We start from the raw sequence: 24,171 nt of genomic DNA on the forward strand, positions 1-24,171 counted from the left end.
GAGTCTCTTTCCACTGTTTCAAATAAATGAGTTTATTGATTATTGACTTAATTGTTCTTGTGAGTTATTGATTCAGCTGTTGTCATTTTTGATGTATAATTTTGGAAGAGAATTTTCTATAGTTTAAATTTTGGCGAATCATTACACCGACAGTTCACAACGTAAAACACTGGATTCACAGAAGTCACTTACTTGACATGCTTTGAGATATCAGGTGAGGCACCGACACGAACTTCAGCCCCCCTCAACCTCGAGTCACAGCAGTCCTGTCTATTGTAGACCACCACCACAGTGACGGCATAAGTGGCCTTCAGATTCACTTTCCACCAGGATGGAGAGTCACTTCCAGTGTGAGAGCAGGTTCCTTTACCAAAAATGCCATTTGTTTCCCCCATCTATTGCAAGGTATGCATCTCCAATCGTCAAAATTGCGAGAGGACTGTTCTGCAATGCCTTGTCTGGCAATATTGATTCCTGTAAAAGATTAAAAAGATTTAAAGAAAAAAAAAAGAAATTAAATTTGTGCATTCAGATCTATCTGGTCTTCAAAACCAGGTAAAGTTTGAAATTTACAACAATAGGTGAAGGAATAATCCACTGTTATAATATGTTAACTTAAAAACAAAATTGTGCATGGATGGATGGATGGATGGATGTGTGCTTGGTGTGTAGGTGTGTGTGTGTGCCCTGCGGTGGGTTGACACCTTGCCCAGGGATAATTTCCTACCTTGCGCCCTGTGTTGGCTGGGATTTGCTCAAGCAGACCCCCATGACCCTGTAGTTAGGATATAGCAGGTTGGATAATGGATGGATGGATGTTTCCATGGGCATTTCCCCATGATGCACTGGGGTTATGCCGCTTGTGACATTGTCAGTTCACTGGTATAAAATTCACCCCAAATAATCACTGGTGTCTGAGATTAAACAAAACTTGGTAAACTACTTACTGTGAAATTTTGATTGCGGGTTATTTTGATGTACACTCTGCTGTTTGGCTCTGATTTTTGGTTTACAACTAGGCTCTGACGTTACTCTCTTTTTTTTTTTACTTTTGGGTTTGACCTTTGCTCTTTGACTCTCTTCTTTCTCTTAATTCATATTTTTTGACTGATTACCGTTTTTTGGAAGTTTGTACATAGCCATGCATCACCATGAATATCCCTGAGAAAGGACTGGCGATTTTTAAATAATAAAAAAAATAGATGTCCAGGTGCATCATAGGAAAATTCTCATTAAGTGGATATTGCAAAATACTGCAGCAGTCATCGGCAAAGAAAAAAAAATGCCAGTAAAGGCCAGTAAAAAGTAATCAAATTCTAAACCAATGCTGCAAATTAAATTCTGATTAGAGAATTGGATTCCTTGGGTTGTAACACTTACAGAACAACACTAATGATTTTTCTAGCTTTTGGGAAATCTGGGAAAAATTTAAAAAAGAAGCTCAAATCAACAATTTTGAGCAAAGCCCAGGAGAGGAAGCTCAGGGAACAGTTGAAATCCATGTGCAAATAGAGTCAGAGTTGGAATATCAAAGGTTGAAACAAACAAGAAATCAAGGACAAAAAGTGGTTCAAAAACACTGGAAACAAAATTAAATCAAACAGATCAAAGTTCCCATTGAAAACATAACCATGAGGCACATGCACAGTGGTTGCTGGTCTTATCCAAAAGCTAGGAAAACCATATCTGCACACTGCCATCTTATATACAGTTGTGCCCATAAGTTGACATACCCTGGCAGAATTTTTAAGATGTGTACCATACTTTAAAGAAAAGATGACTGATCAGGTAAACCACATTTCATTTACTTTTAATGAAATCCAAGTTAAACTATAAGGCATCACAAAACAGCACAAAAGTTAAACAAATATAGTAATAAGGAAAATAATGAGATGGTCCCTGTTCAAAGGTTTGCATACAGTATACCTTTACTTCTATTGTTTTTTTTTTTTTGCCCCCTTTGGCATCAATGATGGCATGCAGATTTTGTGATAGTTGTGGGTGAGCCCCTTGATTTTCAAAAGTGGTAGAGCTGCCCATTCTGCTTAGCAAAAATCCTCCAAGTCCTGCAAATGTTGGGGTTGTCTTATATGAATTGCTTGTCTGAGATCTCACCAAAGTGGCTCAGTGAAACTGAGGTCAGAAGACGCTGATGGCCACTGCAGCACATTCACTTTTTTTTCTGCTGTAGCCACCAAAGGGTCAATTTGGCCTTGTGTTTTGGAGAATTGTCATGTTGGGAGATCCAAGTGTGTCCCATGTGCAGCTTCCAGACTGATGAATGCCACGGATTTTCACTTAGTTACCTGTGCTGATGTAATTCACACACCTGTAGAACATCAGAGAACCACGTACATTCTTCAAAGTAGGGATGGTGTACCTTGTGTTTAGGGTTGTGATCATGAAGTTCAATTTTGGTCTCATCACTCCAAAATGACTGTTCCAGTAGTTCTGATGCTTGTCTAGATGCTGTTTAGCGTATTGTAAGTGGGCTCTTTTGTGGCATTGGCACAGTAAAGGCTTTTTTTTCTTGCAACTTGATTGTGCAGCACATTTTTGTTCACGTATCTCCTTATTGTGCGTCTTCAAACAGCAACACCACTTGTTTGCAGAGAAGCCTTTATCTCAGCTAAAGTGGCTTGTGGGTTTTTCTTGGCAGCTCGACAAATCATCCTGGCAGTTTTTCGTTGAAATATCGGTAGATCCACCTGACCAAACCCTTAACTTTCTACTTTTTATCAGAGTTTGAACAATACTGACAGGAATTTTCAGATACCCAGATATCTTTTTATATATTTTTGCTGATTTATACAAATTAACAACTGTTTCTTGCAGGTCCTTTGACGGTTCTTTTGCATTCCCCATGGCTCGGTATCCACCAACAGGTGTGGACACTCTCCCTTCATTCGAACCTGTGTCTGTCAACTTGTGTATGTATTATCAACCCCACTATTCAAGGGTCAGGCCCAATTGAGTGCTTTCAGTTATCATAATGATCTTTATATCTAATACGCTACTGTGGCTGTCCATTTGTCTGTCCAGGATTTTAAATCATCTGTAGCTCCCAAACCGTTTGACCTATCGTCCTGAAATTTGGTACACATATACTACGTGACCTCTACTGTCCGCTTTCGGGGAGATGTTTTATTCCTCTTTTTATTTTTATTTTTTTTTAGTGTAGAATCAACTCTCGGCAGCAGCCAGCAGGGCGGACATGTGGTGCATGGATAAAGGCGCCATTCTCGTCCTTACCGCCTTTGCTGTCACTTCCCCTACCTCTTGTCAGAGATTATCCTGGCCCGTACATTCAGGCCGCTAGATGGTGTCCTACCTGCAGCATGGAGGTGCCCTGGATTCCTGCAGGGCATCATGGGAGATGGAGTGCGACTTCACAGCCCTGTTGGGTGCCATGGGTGCCATCGGAGGACGTTGCCAGGGAGACACCAGGATTTCTATTTTCCCTATAGCCCGGAAGTACTCCCAAGTCACGGGGACGGAAGAACAGAAGTACTTCCGGGTTGAAGAAAAATATGAATCTTCAGCTGACCCGGAAGTGCTAGTGAATCACGTGGACTGAAGAACAGGAGCACTTCCACGTCACAGACAATTTAAAGGACTGTGGAAAACCCAGCAAGCTAAGCCAGAGTTGGGAGGAAGTGTAACGGAGCTGCTGGGTGAAGAGGAGGAATTATTGTATTGATTATTGTTGATTATTGATTATTATTGTGTATTGTGGAGGTGGAGGTGCTTTGTGCACATTATATAAGAAATTAAAAGTATTTCTGGGGCTTTTACCTGGTGTCTGGACGTGTTGTCTGTGGGTTTGGAGGTGCGACAGCGCCCTCTAGTGTCACACTCTGCATATATTAAATCACTAGCAAAATACCTGCGCTTCGCAGTGGAGAAGTAGTGTGTTAAAGAAGTAATGAAAAAGAAAAGGAAACATTTTAAAAATAACGTAACATGATTGTCAGTGTAATTGTTTTGTCACTGTTATGAGTGTTGCTGTCATATATATATATATATATATATATATATATATATATATACATATATATATATGTCATACGGCGATTAGGAGGCAGCGGACTGATTCGAGAACACCTGGGAAAACATTAGCGCCAGGGAATGGCGGGTACTAACTTTCTCCCTCTGCTTCCTTATAGAAAAAGAGACCTTCCAGCACCATAGGCCTGGTTTGACCGCAGTCGGTACTTCCGCCCTTCCTCCGCCATCTTGCCCTGGCGTCATTCTTCCCATCCTCCCTTGCGGTCCTTCCCAGCTGTCCTCCACTTCGGCTCCACCCCTATAAAATGGCGCGGCGCCAGGAGGCGTCGCGTTATGAACTGTTTAGTTTATGCTTTGACCTGTTTTCTTTTTGTGCAAAAAGTTCTGTACAATATACGGGGCCGGAAACCCCAACCCTTATTGCTGTCTCCTCGGTCCTTTTACAAGTGGCGTAGTCGGCAGGATACAGAGATCCCGAGATGACGGAGGGACAGGACCTCAACACGGTGCTACAAGCATGAATGACCAGCTCCAGGCTGCAGCTGCGCAAGCCGCCACCACCCGGGAGCTGGAGGCCACGAAGGCCAGGTTAGAAGAAGCCCAAAGGCGAGACCAGACCCGCCCAGGCAGCCGCCTCATCCTTTAGTCCCGATGGGCCCCTCGGAGGCCGTCGACGCTTACCTGGGCATGTTTGAGAGGGCGGCCACCGGAGCAGTGGCAGCGGTCAGTGGCGTCCATCCTGGCGCCATATCTGAAGGACCAGCTGCGGGCCTATTATGACCTCCCTGAGGAGGAGGCCGCTAATTACGACCTCCTCAAGCCCGAAATACTGGCCCGCTTCGGCATTAGCCGGGCCAGCAGGCGGCGAATGGCGGAACTGGGTCTTTGACCCTGAAAAGCCGCTTCGCGCCCAGGCGTTGAGTTCTGGGGCAAGATGGGCGCTGGCTACGGCCAGAGGGACCCGGCAGGCGGAAAGTGGTCGGCGGGTGGCCTGTGAAGGCCTGGTCAATGCCATGCCCAGTTCCCTCGCCCAGCAGGTCGGGGACACGCCTACAAAACATGTCGGGCCTCCTCGACGTCCTGGAGCGTCAGTTGGCGGTCCTCCGACTTGGGGGGTCAGAAAAGCCTGCTCGCGGGAACCGGCAGGGGGCGGCCACCCGAGCCCTCTCGGCGCTGCAGAAGCGCCAGCCAGAGCCAGAGAGAAGCCGGGACCGCCGCGCTGTTTCAAGTGTGGCGAGACCGGCCACCTACTACCAACCTGCCCCCACAACATCGCTCCGGAGCCTATGGACTGTACCTGGACATCGTCGGAGAGGTATTGTATCCCGCCGCATCCCTTGGCGAGTCCGAACACGGAGTGGTGTTGCTAAATGGGCACGCCGTGGTAGCTTTTGATTCCGGCAGCAACATTACCATTGTTGCTCGCGCTTTGTCTTACGCAACAGTGGTTAAACCAGCGTTTGTTGGTCACTTGTGTGCATGGGGGGACTAGGTCCTATCGTTCCGCTCACTGCTATGTCACCTGGAAGGGGGAACCAACCCAAATGACGGTCGCTGTGTTACCGAACCCCCTTCCCAGTGATTTTGGGACAAGACTGGTCTAAAAGAATCAGCGGTAAGCCATTCGCCGCTCCCGGGGCCATGTTGGATCTAGTGATGAGGGGAAAAGGCACCCTCCGCGGTCTCCACGCCCGTGCACAAGGGCAGGCCCTAGCGGCGCTGGTGTTTCGGGGACTTTTCCTGGCCACGGACCTTGACCCGGAAGACTCCGCCGGGGAAGGGACTAGCCAGGAACTCCTCCCAGGCCCAGGCCACAAGACCCTCTCGGCGGCCTGGACCATCAGTTTCGGTCCACGCCGGCCTCCTTTAAGAGGGAACAGTGGAATGATGATTCCCTGCGCTTTGCCCGGAACGCGGTTGTTCTGCCTAACAGCTCACCAGCGGACGGTTCCACACCGCGCGAACCCTTCTTTGTCCTCGAAAATGATCTGTTGTACCGAGTGGCTACCCATGAGGCGAGGTGCGGAAGTTGTTGCTAATTCAGCGTACCTTCCGGCGGGAGATATGCGAGTTGGCCACGCTCACCTCCTAGGCCCACCTCGGGGCGAAAAACGCTGGAGAATTAAACTCCGGTTTTACTGGCCTGGGATTAATGAGGAGGTCCGACGTTTCTGTCAATCCTGTCCGGAGTGCCAGACCCGCCAGATTCCCAGACGGGACCGTGCTCCTCTAGTCCCTATACCCCTAGTCGATGTACCCTTTGAAAGAATAGGGGTCGATCTGGTAGGACCCCTGGAGCCCTCAACCCGTGGCCACAAATATATTCTAGTCATGGTGGACTATGCCACCCGGTACCCAGAGGCGGTTCCCCTGCGCTCCGCTAATACTAAAAGCATCATACGGGAACTGGTTAATTTGTTTTCCGCGTGGGCATACCCAAGGAGGTCCTCACGGACCAGAGTGCGCCTTTACATCGGATACGTTCAGGAGGTAGCCAAATTACTGCAGATAAAGCACCTGAAAGCGTCTGTCTATCACCCGCAAACTGGCGGGCTGGTGGGCAGCTTTAACCAGGCGCTTAAGCAGATGCTTCGCAAGGTAGTCAGCGCGGACGGCAGGAACTGGGACCAGCTCCTCCCGCTGGTGCTTTTTGCTTACCGGGAGGTACCCCAGGCCTCTACTGGCTTCTCCCCTTTGAATTGTTATATGGTCGACAACCCGGGGAATCCTCGACATCCTAAAGAAGGCTGGGAGGCGAGGCCCTTCCTTCCTCTAACATTTTGGAGTACATAGCGCAACTGCGCGACCGACTCACAAAGATCAGGCCCCTCCTAAAAGAACACGTGACTCGTGCGCAAGCAGCGCAGGCCCGGTGTTACAACCGCAACTCCGTCCTCAGGGAGTTCCGCCCGGGGACGAGTTATGGTGCTCGTCCCGACCTCCCACTTTCGAAGCTGCTCGCTCACTGGCAAGGGCCTTACGAGGTTAAGGAGAGGAAGGCTGCGTCGACTATTTGGTGAAACAGCCCAATGCGTCGACCGGCGGAAGGATCTATCATGTCAACCTGCTAAAGCCCTGGAGATAGAGAGGAGCTTCCCAGCTCCCATAGGTCACTCTCCCTCTTCACGAGCACAACTGCCCTTAACCTCGGGAAGAGCTGACCCCCAAGCAGCGGCAGGAGTTAGCCCAGACCCTCCGTGCCATCCCGAGGTGGTGGCGAGTCACCCGGCGGACCTCGCTGATTGCCGCGATATAGTCACGGACCCGGTGTAATCGTCCGGGAGAGGCCCTACAGACTCCGGAGGCAAAGCGCAGAGGTCGAACTGGAGGTGAAGCGTATGTTGGACATGGACATAATTGAAGAGAGCCATAGTCCCTGGTCCAGCCCTATTGTCCTCGTCTCCAAGCCAGGCGGCTCCTGGAGGTTCTGTAACGACTTTAGGCGTCTGAATCAGATCTCAAGTTCGATGCCTACCCCATGCCCGCATTGGCGACCTCCTTGGCGGCTGGAGTGCGGCTCGATATTGACTACCCTTGACATGACAAAGGGTATTGGCAAATTCCTTTAACGGCATCCGCAAAGGAAAAACGGCCTTTAGCACCCCTAGCGGGCACTGGCAGTACAAGGTCCTCCCATTTGGGCTGCACGGGGCCCCGGCGACCTTCCAACGTCTGGTAGACAGAGTGCTGAAGCCCCATCAGTCCTATAGTGCCGCCTACCTGGATGACGTTGTCATCTATTCCGGCACCTGGGAGGAGCATCTATTGCAGGTCGCGCTGTCCTCCGAACACTGGCTAAAGCCGGCCTCCGCATAAACCCCGAAGTGTTTTTGGATTAAAGGAGGCCAAATATTTAGGCTACCTCGTGGGACAAGGACAGGTGCGGCCACAGGGCTCCAAAGTTAAAGACATCTTAGAATGGCCCGTCCGAATACCAAGAAACAGGTGCAGGCTTTCTTGGGGCTTGCGGGTTACTACCGCCGGTTTGTTCCCCCTTCTCGAAGAGCAGCACCCTTGACTAACCTGACAAAAGGCTCCCTCGCGTGGTGTGGACCGACAAGGCAGAACAGCGTTCAGTGACCTAAAGAAGGCCCTAACGTCGGCACCTGTGTTACGGACGCCCGATTTTGGGCTCCGTTTATTCTCCAGACCGGCGCGGACACAGGCCTGGGCGCCGTGCTGAGCCAAAGCGTCGATGGTGTCGAGCACCCTGTGATGTCCTTAGCGGAAACTGATGGACCGGGAGACCCGGTATGCGGCAGTGGAGAGGGAGGCCTTGGCCATTAAGTGGGCAGTGACCCACCTCCGTTACTACCTGCTGGGTCGCGAATTCGCTCTGGTGACTGACCACGCTGCACTTCAGTGGATGTCCCTGCACAAGAGTGAATCCGCGGGTCACTAGGTGGTTTCTGGACTTGCAGCCGTATAAGTTCACTGTCACTTATCGGGGGGCACCCTTCAAGCCAATGCCGATGCTCTCTCTCGTATTCACGACCTCTCGGTTAGGTCCGCCCGACCTGACGGTCCTGGGCTAAGGGGGGGATCGTGTCACGCGCAGCGATTAGGAGGCAGCGGACTGATTCGAGAACACCTGGGAAAACATTCGCCGCCAGGGAATGGCGGGTACTAACTTTCTCCCTCTGCTTCCTTATAGAAAAGAGACCTTCCAGCACCATAGGCCTGGTTTGACCGCAGTCGTACTTCCGCCCTTCCTCCGCCATCTTGCCCTGGCGTCATCCTTCCCATCCTCCCTTGCGGTCCTTCCCAGCTGTCCTCCACTTCCGGCTCCACCCCTATAAAATGGCGCGGCGCCAGGAGCGGCGTCGCGATATGAACTGTTTAGTTTATGCTTTGACCTGTTTTCTTTTTGTGCAAAAGTTCTGTACAATATCACGGGGCGGAAACCCCAACCCTTATTGCTGTCTCCTCGGTCCTTTTAATATATATATATATATATATATATATATATATATATACACACACACACAAACACACACATATAAACATATATATACATACATATCTACATATATACATACATATGTATATATGTGTATATATGTATTGTAATGGACAGCTGGGTCCCATGCCCGGTCGGGACGACCCTGCTGTATATGGTCCGGGGGAGCAGCCATGGACTCCTCAGTACCTCCCCCGGGATGCTTGGTGGCAGCCTCCCTGGTTGGTGATGCCTCAGTTTCCCGCAGGGTTTCATGGGAAATGGAGTTCTCCCCAACCCTATGGGGACCCAGGATGGCCGCCAGGGGGCAAGGCAGAGATAGTTAAGCCCAGCTGGTTTAAACATCGGCCCCACACGGGAGTGCAATTGGGAACAGGTGAGCAAGCACCAGGAGCACTCCCGGGAGGGCCATAAAAGGAGCAAGCAACCACCACTCTGGGCCAGAATCGGGAAGAAGAGGACGAGGTTGCCTGAGAGGAGTGGTGGTGCCAGCGGAAGGATTGCTGTGTTTAAAGTAAGGTGCTTTGGGACTGTGTTATACCTGTGGGGTTCACGGGGAAGACGTGCCCCACAGGGGAAGAGTGTTTGAACTGTTTAAGTGTTTGGGACTGTGTTGGGCCTGTGGGACATGGGGAAGATGTGCGCCACGGGTGAAGAGAAAATAAAAAGATTTCTGTTCAATTTACACGTGCCTCAGTGTGAATCTGTGCCGGGTCAGGCGCTTTATATAGCGCCTTATTCACAGTATATATTGAGGAGCCAACCTGGACACAGACAGGTGGACATGTTGTTACTCACCACCACACATTTATTATTTACAAATATTTACAATATTTACGGTCACTAAGACCCAGTCCCGTGCACAAACCAACAACAAACACACAGTCCTGGCCACACAATGCCTTTCTTCGGGCCGCCTCCACACTCTTCACGTGCCTTGTTCTTCTTCCACCCGACTCCAGGCCTGAATGAAGGGAGACGGCCCCTTTTATATTCTCCCGGATGAGCTCCAGGGGATTCCCGACACTCCTTCGTTGGCCACGCCCCAGCGTGGCAGAAGTGCCGGCTGTTCTCCCGGCAGGTCTCCGTGTGTCCTCTTATATCTTCCCCCGAGCACTTCCTGGTTTGGCGGAAGTGCTGAGGTCACAAGTCCCCAAGGCATTGGGACGCCTCCTGGCGGTGACCATGGGCCCCTACAGGGTGTGGCTTCCATGCCCTGAACCCGTGACCCCAAAAGCAACCAGGAAGGCGGCCCCCACATGATCGCAGATGGGCGCACACCCACTTCCGGTCCTTCAAGACGTCCCTGCCGGGTCGTCACCCATGGCATCCTTGACTATATTATATATATATATAAATATATATACACATACATATATATATATATATATACACATATATATATATATATATATATATATATATACATATATACATATATATACACATATATATACATATATATATATATATATATATATATATACATATATATATATATACATATATATATACAGTACATACAAAAGGAAACATTTTAAAAATAACATAACCTGATTGTCAATGTAATTGTTTTGTCACTGTTATGAGTGTTGCTCTCATCAAGGATTGGATTATCATTATTTCTTTCAATCAGGTTCGTATTTGGAGAACGTGTTGTTTTGAAGTTACATTCCGTGTTTGTCAACCGTTGTAAAGATAACAGGTTTCATTCATCGAAGTGTTCACTACCCAAATCATTACTCATGAATGTAAGATGTTTAACAGGCATTCCCAGTATTAACTTGTGCTACACGTACCATGGTGTGACGTAAGGGGAGCTGACTGTAAAAAGCCAAAGAGGCGCGTATTTTGAACGAAAAGGGAGAAGATAGTGAAGGAGTGGAAAAGTGAGAAGGAAAACTGTTTAAATAAAGAGCTAGGAAGGTGAATGGAAAGAAGCAGCCAGCGGTAAAGCAAGGTAGACTCCGTAATAAGGAAGATTGGGTGCACGTAGAAGGTGTAACAATAAGATTGTTAAGCCTTATGATAATGTTTCCGCATGGAGGGTTTAGTCTACTGCAGCTACATCCGTGAGACAAATAAAAAACATCAATAATAACTCATAAACTTGCAATATTATTTAGGAAAATCGCAACATTTTACTCACCAAAAATTTGGATTATTTGTAAACAAAATCCATCCTCCTCTCTTTCCTCAAAAGTAGTTCAATTACTCTGTCATATAGATTATCCGTGTGCTTCAGTTCCATCAAAGTCCCTTTCTATCGCCATCGAAGCTAATGCTGAAAGTCGAACCCGCCCTGTCGTATTTCTGGCATAAGTTTTAATTCGCTTTATGGCTGAAAATGTCCGCTCGACAGAAGCAGTGGACATGAGAATGGTCACTGCCAAATATACCAATGTGAACAGCCGCCCCATGCTCTCATTCAGATTTTTCTGATGAAGGAAGTCAAGGAGATCAGTGGGAGATTTTCCTGCAAAACCATCCATGGCATACATTACAGTCAGTTCTGTTTTTAGCCGAGACAGATCAAAAAGTGCTCCGTGGCTCTGTGTTAAACTGGAGAAGGCTGAATGCGGGAAATTTTTCTTATATTCTCGAAACTTCTGGGGGTTGAGGAGCGTGACAAACATCAGTTTTACGTGGTCTTGAAATCTGGTCTGTGTCTGGCAAATATTGTCCAGAATCCTGCCATGGAGTTGGCGGTAGTGCACGCAAGGATATTGCGCTTGACCTCTTCGTGCGCTCGGAGCATTTGCGGTGCGTTCAGTGGCCTCGTAGAGTTCCTCATATCGGCTTCTATCCAATCAATTAGTCTGAATACGGTGACGTTTCCATACGCCTGCTAGAGGGCTCTGCTGACACCCACTCAAAATCTGATTGGTTGAAGCAACAGTTTTATCGACATTTATTTTGTGTTAGAGGGCCTGCAGAACAGATTGTGAAGGCCTCTTTGACTTTGACTCTGCCTGGCAACAAATGATGGCAGAAATGTGATTGGTTAAATGCTTTAATACGAAAATACATGTCTGCAAGTTATGAAAGGAAGCGGACAGACTATTTGGAATTATTTAATAAATATTCATGGACAAAATATAATTAACATTAGTTTGTGATTCAGATATTTTTTTAGGCCAGCAGAGAAGGCCTTGACGGCCCACCACTGATCAAGCTCATGGTTAACTCATCAGGTCTTACATCACCGGTCAGCGTCTGACACAATTCTCTGCCGCTCTCTCCAATAAGATAACGGAATAATCTGACCTCAGTGTTTTCCTCTGCCTCCGGCATTGCAAGTTCTGTGTATAATGTGAACTCGTCCTTCCATGTGCTACATGACTTCACCAGGTCTTTAGCATCGAGGCTTTATACCCTGCGTCTTCTCATTAAACTTGTATCTCGCGAATATCTTGTGTGATCTTGCGATGTCCATGGCTTTATTTAATTTTAGCTCAGACGCGGCATTTAAAAGTTTCTCTCGCACTTTCGCTGAGTTTTTGCCAAACACTATTCTATCCCTGACCATCTCATCTTCGTTTGCATAAGCTCAGCTCTTCACCAGCAATTTTAACTCCATTAGAAAGTGATTAAAAGTCTTATTTATACCCTGCGTCCTATCGGTAAACTTGTATCTCGCGAATGTCGTATTCGTCTTTGGCATGACAAACGCCAGCGGCAGCATGTCTATGAACCTTTAAACTTATATCTTGCAAAATATCATATTCGTCATAGGCATGTCGAACGCCAGCGGCATCTTGTCTATGAACGTAATTTAAACTTAAGGTTTACACCGTGCTTTGTTTTTGCAGTAGCTGCACTTATGAATATGCTTGTATGCGTCACTCGCTTCATATTCTTTTGCTGCCTTCTCAATTGTATAATGCGTTTTTTGAACAGGTTTCATTCATCAAGTGATCACTACCCAAATCGGTACTCGTGAATCTAAAATGTTTAACAGGCATCACACATTGCATGCATGGGTTTACCTCTCCCAGTCCTGCAAAGTCAGTTCACGGGAGCCGCTCGGAGTACACGCATCGAAGGTTCTCAGCTGTGCTTGTGCTATGTCGTGCGATCTTGCGATGTCCACAGCTTTATTTAATGTTAGCTAAGACCCGGTACTTAAAAGTTTCTCTCGTACTTTCACTGAGTTTGTGCTTGACCATCTCATCTTCGTTTGCATAAGAACAATCCTTCACCCGCGTCTATTGGATAGCTGCTGACAGACGGCCTTATATGGGCAGGCACTCAATTATGTGGGAGGCGTGATGATGCGGGATGCAACTCCTCCTCTCACGGCAACCGAGCTGCTGACTATAGCCGTATATATGGACGAAAGTAGGTTCCAGTTATGACCGTTACACGTAGAATTTCGAAATGAAACCTGCCTAACTTTTGTAAGTAAGCTGTAAGGAATAAGCCTGCCAAATTTCAGTCTTCTACCTATACGGGAAGTTGGAGAATTAGTGGTGAGTCAGTGAGTCAGTCAGTCAGTCAGTGAGGGCTTTGCCTTTTATTAGTATAGATTCTTGAGGCAAATTGAAGACTTAAATGCCAGCTTAAGTGAAGAATTAAAGAAAATGTACTAAGTAATTGCAACACAAACACTGACTTGATCAGTTTAAACACGAAAAGATGCTGACAAAAGAACAAGCAGGCCACTAGGGTGGAGAAAAGAAGAGCTGCTCACGAATCAGCAGTTGCATCAACCTCTGAGCAAATGAAGGATAAACTATAGAGAAAGAGTCTGAAAACCATGAATGCTCAAGTTAAGTGTATTCACTGCACATTACTGCGCAGTGCACCGTTACTGGTAAAAAAAATAATAACAAGAAAAACTGGTTTCTTGTAAAAATAATGACACTAAAGTAAGGAGAATCATAATGGGTCTAACATCTCTTAAAATTGGGAGGTATGTACTGGTTTTAGTATGGCTGCAGTTCTTAAAAATCCCATGCACCCAGGGTATGCACACTCTGCTGGATTCACTCTGTCATTTGCTTGAGAACATTAAATAAGTTGCCCCACAATCTCGGCTTTGTGAGCTTTCTTTCAGATCTAAGCACGTACAATTGTCGTTTACTTTACTGTGTGTTGATCAGTCCACAACTAGCATGATATTCACATCATTGAAAGCAAAATAAATAAATAACTGAGGAACACAAGACTTAAAAGAGTAAAGAAGAGTCAAATCGTCACTCACCATTGAAAGGCCTTTCACATACATGAGCAAGGCAGATCCCAAAAAGCCAAAACACGGCCAGGATCTTCATTCTGTTAATGAAAAGGAGATTTGTGCTTCAGTTGCAGAATACCAGACTCCTGAAAAGAGATGAAAGAGAAGCGTCACTGTGCTACACAGTGAAATCGTCAAGAAAGAAAACTAACCTAGACGAGGTGACTCTAAAATACTCTGTTGAGAGATTGTTCTTCATTCTGTTTAAGCTCTTCCACACCACAACTCTTTAATGATACCCATGAGCCTGACTTGGGCTCAAAATTCTATATAAACACTGTTAGATTCGGAGCGACATGTAATGATCTGCTTTAGAGTGTTAAACCTGAAGGGCTCCCAGGTGAGTATTTCTCTACCATCTAGTGGATAATATAACATCAGACTGCAAACAATCATTAATATTTCTATACATTTGGCCACTTTAGGGTAAGTCATCAGTATTCATGAGTTGCATGGAGCCTTCAACAACAACACAATTCTTACTCAGGAACTTGAATAAACGCATACCAGCATGAAACTTTAAAAGTTACTATTTACTTTTACTCACTCAAATAAAAATTAATCAAATGTTCCCTTTTCTCTTTACCATATTGAAGCAATGCAACAGAGCATACACTCTTAAAAAAATGTGCAAGTAGGTTGCAATGCTTCATTTTGTTTCCTTGTGTCTTAGCTTTGTCACATTATCTGCCTTTATTCAATTTCTCTGTATTTGTCTTATTTTGTGTGCACATAATGCACGGCAGACTGTGCATAATGCTGAGTGTTTTACTGATACTGTGAACTCCATGCCAACACACCGGTGTGTGATGATGCGGGTTCGCTCCACGCTCCCATCCGTCTTTACGGGAGCCCTTGAACCCGTCACCGTCGGTAATGTTACGGATGAGCTAAGCAGTGAAGCAACAACATAGCAAGGGGATGGTGCAAAAGTGTCAAGTGCTTTTATTCAAATCACAATACAATACAATACAATGCAGTTTATTTTTGTATAGCCCAAAATCTCACAGGAAGTGCTGCAATGGGCTTTAACAGGCCCTGCCTCTTGACAGCCCCCCAGGCTTGACTCTATAAGAACTCCCAAAAAACCTTGTATGGAAAAATGGAAGAAACCTTGGGAAAGGCAGTTCAAAGAGAGACCCCTTTCCAGGTAGGTTGGGCGTGCAGTGGGTGTCAAAAGAAGGGGGTCAATACAATACAATACACAGAACAAATCCTTAATACAGCATAAAAATAAAAAACAAAACAAAACAATGTTCAAATTAAAGTGCAGTGTCCAAAGTTCCAATAAATTATCCATAAAAACAGATGTGACATGTGGAGGTTAAAAACAATAGAAGAAAAAAAAGTCTTAAAAACAATGAGGTTAAATACTGTAGGAAGCAGTCTTTTAAAAACAACAACAACAAGCCGGTAACTTTTTACCTGGCAGCCCCCCTGCTTCCCCCATCTGGGCTTCTCAACAGGGGAGTCATCCTACTTACAGCTGACCTTCACTCTGCCTACTTCAGCTGTTCAGTTCGCCTCTCCGATCCCTGGCTCCGGTAGGCTCCTCCTGACAGCAACTTGGGATCCACTGTGACCAGGGCGCCCATGCTGGGGAATACACTCCCCAAGTCCCGACTCCCGCTGCCTTCCATGGAGAGTCATCCGCCTTCTGGTCAATCCCGCTCCATGATCACTCAGGGGGAGTGACCACTACTACTATTCCCCATGTGTCGGCCCAACACCCAGGCTCACTGTTCAGCTGCAACACGAGCCTGCGGCTCTCTCTCTGTCTCTCACTCTCTCTCTCCTCTCCTTTCTCCTGCAACCTCTCTTCCGTTGTTTCTTTTCCTTCCTTAGCCAACTCGCATTTCTATTTATCAAGAGGGAAAGGCAGCTGTGGCAAATCAGCAGCCCCAGGAAAAATCACGGATGCGGACAGATTCCCACCTGTGCACTTGTATGAGAAACGGCCACATTGCGAATCGCCCCGAGAACCCCTTCAGCCATGCAACCACCATGCCCCCTCACCAAGCCGCGAGCATGGTGCTTATTTATTTAAACCTCGCCTTTGACGGGAGCTGTGGACCCGCTATACCACAAGGTGGCCGAACGCAGCCATAGGGGATGCACAAACCAGTGTGTTTCTTTGTGCCACTCCCAAGCCTGCATAAATGGGGAGGGTTACGTCAGGAAGGACATCCGGTGTCAAATTTTGCCAAATCAATATGCGGACAACAATGCAAATTTCCATACTGGATCAGTCGAGCCCCGGATTAACAACGACCGCCACCAGTACTGTTAGCCAACAGGGTTCTGGCAGAAATTGGGCTACTGTTGGCCGAAGAAGAAGAAGGAGAAAAAGAGGGTGGAGACGTGTTCAGAGGCTGGAGGACAAGAGGAAAGTAAAGAGAGAGGAACTATGGTTAGGTTGACAGATGAGATTAGACAGGAGTCCCCATGGACTATGATGTTTGCTGATGACATTGTGATCTGTAGCAAGAGTATGAAGCAGGTTGTGGAGACCCTGGAAAGGTGGAGATATGCTCTGGAGAGGAGAAGAATGAAGGTCAGTAAGAACAAGACAGAAAACATGTGTGTGAATGAGAGGGAGGTCAGTGGAGTAGAGCTGGCGAAGGTGGATGAGTTTAAATACTTGGGATCAACAGTACAGAGTAATGGGGATTGTGGAAGAGAGTGCAGGCAGGGTGGAATGGGTGGAGAAGAGTGTCAGGAGTGATTTGTGACAGACGGGTATCAGCAAGAGTGAAAGGACAGGTCTACAGGACGGTAGTGGGACCAGCTATGCTATATGGGTTGTAGACGGTGGCACTGACCAGAAAGCAGGAGACAGAGCTGGAGGTGGCAGAGTTAAAGATGCTAAGATTTGCATTGGGTGTGATGATGATGCATAGGATTAGAAATGAGTACATTAGAGGATCAGTTCAGGTTGGACGGTTGGGAGACAAAGTCAGAGAGTTGAGATTGCGTTGGTTTGGACATGTGCAGAGGAGAGATGCTGGGTATATTGGGAGAAGGATGCTAAGGATAGAGCTGCCAGGGAAGAGGACAAGAGGAAGGCCTAAGCGAAGGTTTATGGATGTGGTGAGAGATGACATGCAGATGATGGGTGTGACAGAACAAGATGCAGAGGACAGAAAGATATGGAAGAAGAAGATCCACTGTGGCAACCCCTAACAGAAGCAGCTGACAGAAGAAGAAGACACTCAAACAAATACATCTTTGGACTCGATGAACTTTATTATGCTGCTGCCATGTCCAAGGATTGTTTCATCCTTGTTCCCGACACTTGCTTGGGGTGGGATCCAATGTCCCTGTGACCATGCTCTGGAGAAGCAGATATGGAAAATGCATGGATGGATAGATGTCAAGGTTTTCCTCTTAATCAAATTAAGTAATTACTCCAAACATGTATAACAAGCAATTCCATCCAAAAAAAGTACTCTATAAGCTAGCCAGGTAAAGGAATGTTAATTACACCCCCTTATTTTTTACTCACTTTTTGTACTATATCAACACCAATAATAATGAATAGGCCACATTTTTATTGAAGACTGTATTGGCTGACACATCATTGGGTAAGACAGATATGTTTAAACTGCATTTATTTCATTTAAACTGTAATTCTAGAATAAATTGCCCTTGGATTGGAAATGAAGAAAACTATGCTTTTCTGATGTTGAGTATAAATATATCATAAATATATCAGTGTACCAAAAAATTAAAATAAACAAGCTTCCATAATCATGTGAAACACAAGGCATTGAGAAAAAAATTAATTTGCTGAAAAAATCTTTTACTTTCTTTCCAGTGGCACAAAGATGAGGGTCCCTGGGAGCACTCGGTGATTTGTCAACAATAACAACCATACAGGGCAGTCATGTACTTAAAACTTGTTCCTTTTAAGTGAAAAACAACTTAATGCGGCTGTGAAGTGGAAAATATGCCAGTTTTGAGAATAAAAGGTCTTAATTTTGATTAAGGTGGGGAATGGCAACAGTCCCTGAGATGGACAAGTCTGTTAAAAGAAAATCATCTGATGGTTATGCTCCAATGTCACTTAATTGTGTTATTTTGACATCTAAGAGATTAATGTCAATGTACACTCCTTAAAACTAAAGGTGCCAGAGTTCAGAGTGAAGCCATACAAGAACCATTTTTGGTTTCCAAAAGACCCACCCGCAAGAAGTTTCCAGAAAGAACCTTTTTTTTCATTTAAATCCATACAGTAAATCACCACAAATAGGTGGAAAAATATTTGTGAAACGCCAATGGGTCGTCATTTTTAAAGGAGTCGGCTGCATACGGTAACACAGGCTAAATCCAGGTTTTCTTAATCTGCTAGTGTCCTGCTAGGTTGCCTACCATACACTGTAAAAAATGACCATTAACTTTACAGTGTAAAAGTGTTAAATAGGGAAGATGAACTGTAAAATGTAGAAAAGTAAAGCACTGTTTCACTAACACTGAAGCACTGAAATTAAATGTACAAACCGATATAATATTTTCTACACTGTTCACCCATAAAAAATATACTTTTTTCTGAGAAAAATCATAACCATGATAGTAAAAACGAGACAATGCCATCAGAAAGAAAAAGTTGCTGTTTGTTGATGCCCGCGTCCGGTATGTGTGGTGACCAAGAAGACATGTTCTGTAACTTTAAACAGCTGCCACCTTAATTTAACTTAAAAGCATCATATGTACAGGTTTTATATGCTGTTCCTTCAATATGACTTTTAATTAATGTGCACCCGAAGTAAAAATAAGTTTGTGAGGTTGAAATGTAGTGCATGTTGCAATTTGCAGACCATTTTCAACATTTTCTGGGTTTAGTTCTTGGCAGCGATTATTAAATGTACATCTAATTACAATATTTGCATAAGGGAACGCCCTCTTTTTACCATATTGGTCCTGGTGACCCGCACTTTGCATAGTGGGCTAAAAACTTGTCTTTCGCAGAGTCCTGAAGATTTATTGGGGATATGGAAGCTGGTTTATGGTGGGTTTGCTGTGGCATAGCTAGCTTGCTGAAGGCCACTGTGCAGCGCTTTGAGGTGGGCCCCTTCTGACTAGCATAACTGTCAGTAATTTATTCGCAATTAGATCCTAGGAGCCGGCTGGGCAGTGGCGTCCGCTGCGCGATATCAGATCGATCACACGCTGGTTACAAAGAAACCAGATCTCTAAGTGGAATTTGTAATAACTTCTTTAATCGCTTTATAGCAGCCGCTGTAAGTTAGCAAAAATAAAATACATTGTGGGAATGGAATGTGGGAGGTGTAGTAGTTGTACATAAACATTGTACTTCTCCCTCTGCGTGATTGCCTTTGTAGATTTCAACTGTGTTTTGGGTCAACCCCTGCATTACTTCAACTTTGTGACTGATGCTTGAACATTATCCTGAAGAATTTGTTGATTTTGGGTTGAATTCATCCGACCCTTGACTTTAACAAGGTCCCCAGTCCCTGAACTAGCCACACAGCCCCACAGCATGATGGAACCTCCACCAGATTTGACAGTAGGTAGCAGGTATTTTTCTTGGAATGCGGTGTTCTTCTTCCACCATGCAAAGCGCTTTTTGTTATGACCAAATAACTCTTTGTTATTTGCACTTTGCTCCAAAATGAATCTGGCTTGTCTAAATGAGCATTGGCATACAACAAGTGACTCTGTAAGTGACGTGAGTGCAGAAAGGGCTTCTTTCTCCTCACCGCGCCATACAGATGTTCTTTGTGCAAATTGCGCTGAATTGTAGAACGATGTACAGATACGCCATCTGCAGCAGGATGTTCTTGCAGGTCTTTGGAGGTGATCTGTCGGTTGTCTGTAACCATTCTCACAATCCTGCACATATGCTGCTCCTGTATTTTTCTTGGCCTGCCAGACCTGCTGAGTTTAATAGCAACTGTGCCTGTGGCCTTCCATTTCCCGATTACATTATTTACAGTTGAAACTGACAGTTTGAACCTCTGAAATAGTTTTTTGTAGCCTTCCCCTAAACCATAATAATAAACAATCTTTGTTTTCAGATCTCTTGAGAGTTTTTTGAGGATCCCATGCTGTCTGTCACTCTTCAGAGGAGAGTCAAAGGGAAGCACAACTTGCAACTGACCACCTTAAATACCTTTTACCACTCATGTTTGGACACACCTGTCTATGAAGTTCAAGGCATAACAAGCGAATCCAACCAATTTGGTGTTAGAAGTAATCAGTACTGAGCAGTGACATGCATTCAAATCAGCAAAATTACAAGGGGAGCCACATTTCTGCACAGCTATAGTTTTTTCACATTTGATTTAATTTCATACAACTAAACACTGCTTCACTAAAAATCTTTCTTCGGAAAACACCCCAGTACTCAGATGATCCTAGGAAATGAAAGACATACGACTGTTATCTTTTCACTTGAAAGTAGAGTAAATTATTATGCAGGCTGAGTGGGGTCCCCAAACCTTTTCATATGTATATGTAGAATGTGGACCCACTTACTTTTCCAAGACAACTTTGTGAAGATGATTAAAGTTTAACATAAGCTAAAAAGTAGAAACTGTGCTATAAAATGAAGCAATTTCAATTTTTATCCAACAACTGTCGGGATACCACTACACAATAGACCTGTTTTTACACAAGTTCAGAGAAAATGGACTTAATAAAGTGGTCATGCTAACAAATCCTCACAGTAGCGACACTAATGCACAATAAGCCATACTAAGGTACACAATAAAACTGATTACAGACGTTAAACTGTTACAACCTTACAAAAATGGATTTCACTGACAAGTCACAAATTATATTACTAGTACCTTAAAATACTTGCTTGCATGCCTTCTGCTGGGCAAAACTCTCAACAATGTTTGACACGTCGAGTTGTCTGGCACGCTCGTTTTCGATTGAGAGTACAGCCAAGCCATCAAGTCCTTCTCGCGATATGGTGCTTCTGTGGTCATTTTGATGAGTTTTAAATTGGAGATCGATCGTTCACACGCAGCAACACTCACTGCCAGCAGTAACTTGTAAACCGTGCAAAAGTCACTGAAAGTAGACGACAGTGCAGAGTGATCTATCAGCAACAGTTCGGCTACTTCGAAAACAGTCGACTTGGTTGACATGATGGATTGAAGCCATGCACGAAATTACAACAATTGAGCCGAAAACGCCAGTGAAATGTCGGTGCTATAGCGCTCAACAAGAAGATCGGCAGCAGCATACAATTCGTCGTCAGCCATTGAGGTCAGAGATGAAGGTAACAAGACATCGAATGAAGAAGCCACTGCATCGAGACGCTGTTTTAGTTTTTTTTTTCACCCATACTTCTCCGAGTGGACCCCCAAGCTCGTAGGCCCTTGTGTTTTGCACAATCTGCACAATCCATTGCTACGCCATAGATGGGTTATTTACAATCAACTCACAAACCAGTATGCACACCTTACACCACAACAGTATACTTTACTTCCCCACCAAACAACGTGACATAACACCGCAAAACATGAATGAAAAGTCGTTATGTACGTAAGCGATGTGCAGTGGAAAAAAAAAGAATTTGGAAAAGTAGCTGGCAGCAGTGTTGCCAAATATTTCCAAAGAAAAGTCGCTAACGGATGCCTAAAAAAGTCGCTGGATGACGTAAATACCTCATTTGACTATCCATAATAATTCTTTAGACTCCGCCCCCATTCATCGTAGCCCTCGGCGCGGACTAACATTAAGCTCATTTTCAAAAAAAAAAAGTACTAGAGATCATTTATTTACCAAGGGCTATACTTGACATGCAATTGGGGTGACCCAACGCTTTTTAACCCATTCATTATAGTGTCATTCAGTCATCACAGTAAACGTTAGATACGTTTGCACAAAGTTTCAAAATGATCTTCCTGCAACTGAATGGAGCAGCGAATAAGTGGCCAGCTGAATAAAGAGCCAAGAATAAGTACGCATCTGTGACCTCGTCTAATATGCAGAAGAAAAACCCTGGAATCTTTAATGTATATAGGCTACCTAACAGGACACTATAGAGACTTACGAATAAGTAATTAAAGGTTCTTTCTGGAAGCTTCATGATGGGTCTTTTTTAAAACAAAAACGGCTTCCTTATCCAATCGCTGTGAACAACCACTCTGGCTCCTTTATTTTTAAGAGTGTAAGGCAGTACTAAACACAATGCAAGCCAAAAAAATGGATCGCCCATGCCACCCACACACTTAAACTCATTTTAAACTAATCAAATTAATTTAACCCGCACGGTTTTGAAAATCAGAAAAACCCACGTACAAACACCCACACAGTAAGGTTCTGGAGCTGTCAGCCATACTAACTGCTGCGCCACTAATTAAAACTGAAAACTCTGTAATTAAACCAAACCACATAAATAACCTGAGGTACTTATGTAGTTTTGAGGTCCCCTTTTTCATAACATGTAGATTTTACTTACAGGCCGTCGGCTACTGCTTTTCTTCTGAAGCAGGATTGCCCTTCCAGTGAGCCACCCGTGTTTTATAGTCGCTTCCCAGTGGGCGGAGACCGGAGTTACGCACTTTCTGTGAATTTGTATCCTTTTGTTTTAAATCTACATACTTCGTGAAACAGTAGAAATGGTCCTCTAAAGTGCGGCAGGTTCAAACACAAATAAATGCGGCCGTTTGTTATACGAAGCAGGGTTATTACTGCCTATTTAGTGAAAGGTGCGGTTTAAAACAGACATGTGTGCAGGCTTCAAAAATAGATTCAGGGGTTTCATTTTTGCCTGGGTCAGCGGTTTGCGTATACCTTTAGGTACAAGGTGCAATAGTGCAGGCTTTTTTTCTCTTTCTCTCTCTTTTTAAGAGGCTCAGATTTTCATTTAGGTTCAGGCGTCTTGCCAATCTTTTGTGAGTTTGTTGCTCCGTTTTAACCTTGATTCATTTTTTTAGCGTTCTATTATCCTGTTTTTTTTAGCCTTTGGGATTTCATCTGTATTATGTTAAAAGTGCCAGTCATAAGATTTATAGTATTATCAACCACACCACATGCACTTCAGAACAGGACATCCACCTGAATGTTTGGACCTGGACAGTTCTTGGATGGGATACAATTAAAGAGAAAAACGGATTGCTGCTGGAAAAGGTGTTGGTGAGGCCATCACAGGGTTCAAATCCTGCAGTCTGTGTGTAGAACCCATTGCAGTGAGGGAAACATTGTGCCATAATAATTGGTGTCATCCTTTGGATGAGACACGGAACTGAGGTCCTGAATCTCTGTGGTTAGAAAAGATCCCTGGACTTTCGTCAGATAGAGCAGGATGTTTTCCATTGCACTGGCTAAATTGTTCAGCACAGCTTGGTCATTCTGGTCCCTTAATCACCCCCTGTCCCTTGTTGGTTAACTTTCTCCCTTACCCCCTGACCACCTAATTGCTAATGTGTGGTGAGCATACTGGCGCATGCATGGCAGCTGTCATATCATCCAGGTGGTACTGCACATTGGTGGTGGTTGAAGTGGTGCCGCATTGTCTATGTAAAGTTTGTAAGTGGCTAGAAAAGGGCTATATAACTGGAATTATTAATATAAAAGAGTAGAATGAAATATTTTGCTATTCTTAGTTTTCTTGATTTCATTTGTTTATTTATTTATTTTTTTTTGATTGAATGTAAGGTTAACTAGATAATATTCTCTTAATTCATCATCATTTAGTTTTTAGGCTGACCTTATTTTATCACCTTTGCATCAGTAACAAAATTCCCAGGACCCCACCATTCTTTACATCATATTCTCACACAGACAGACTGGACTCTGAGTTGAAAAGTGAAAACTAGAGCACCACAAGGAACAGTCCTGTCTACTTTACCCTTCACTCTGTATACATCAGACTATAAATATAAGAGCAGGTTATGTCACTTGCAGAAAATCGCAGATGATTCTGCACTTATGGGGTGCATTGATTAAAGGGATGAGACAGAGGAGAGGAATCCGGTGGAGAACT

General features: G+C 44.9%; 1 long non-coding RNA gene across 1 annotated transcript; it reads right to left on the reverse strand.

Moving 5' to 3' along the window:
• Positions 1 to 187: 187 nt before the first annotated feature.
• Positions 188 to 22,923, reverse strand: LOC120519562. Its single transcript, XR_005631575.1, has 3 exons — positions 22,645 to 22,923; positions 14,175 to 14,293; positions 188 to 474 (listed from the first exon to the last, which is right to left on the reverse strand). It is a non-coding gene; the product is annotated as an uncharacterized LOC120519562 (long non-coding RNA).
• Positions 22,924 to 24,171: the final 1,248 nt, after the last annotated feature.

This window comes from Polypterus senegalus, unplaced genomic scaffold (assembly GCF_016835505.1).
Source record: "Polypterus senegalus isolate Bchr_013 unplaced genomic scaffold, ASM1683550v1 scaffold_5937, whole genome shotgun sequence".
NCBI classification, from domain to species: Eukaryota; Metazoa; Chordata; class Cladistia; order Polypteriformes; family Polypteridae; genus Polypterus; species Polypterus senegalus.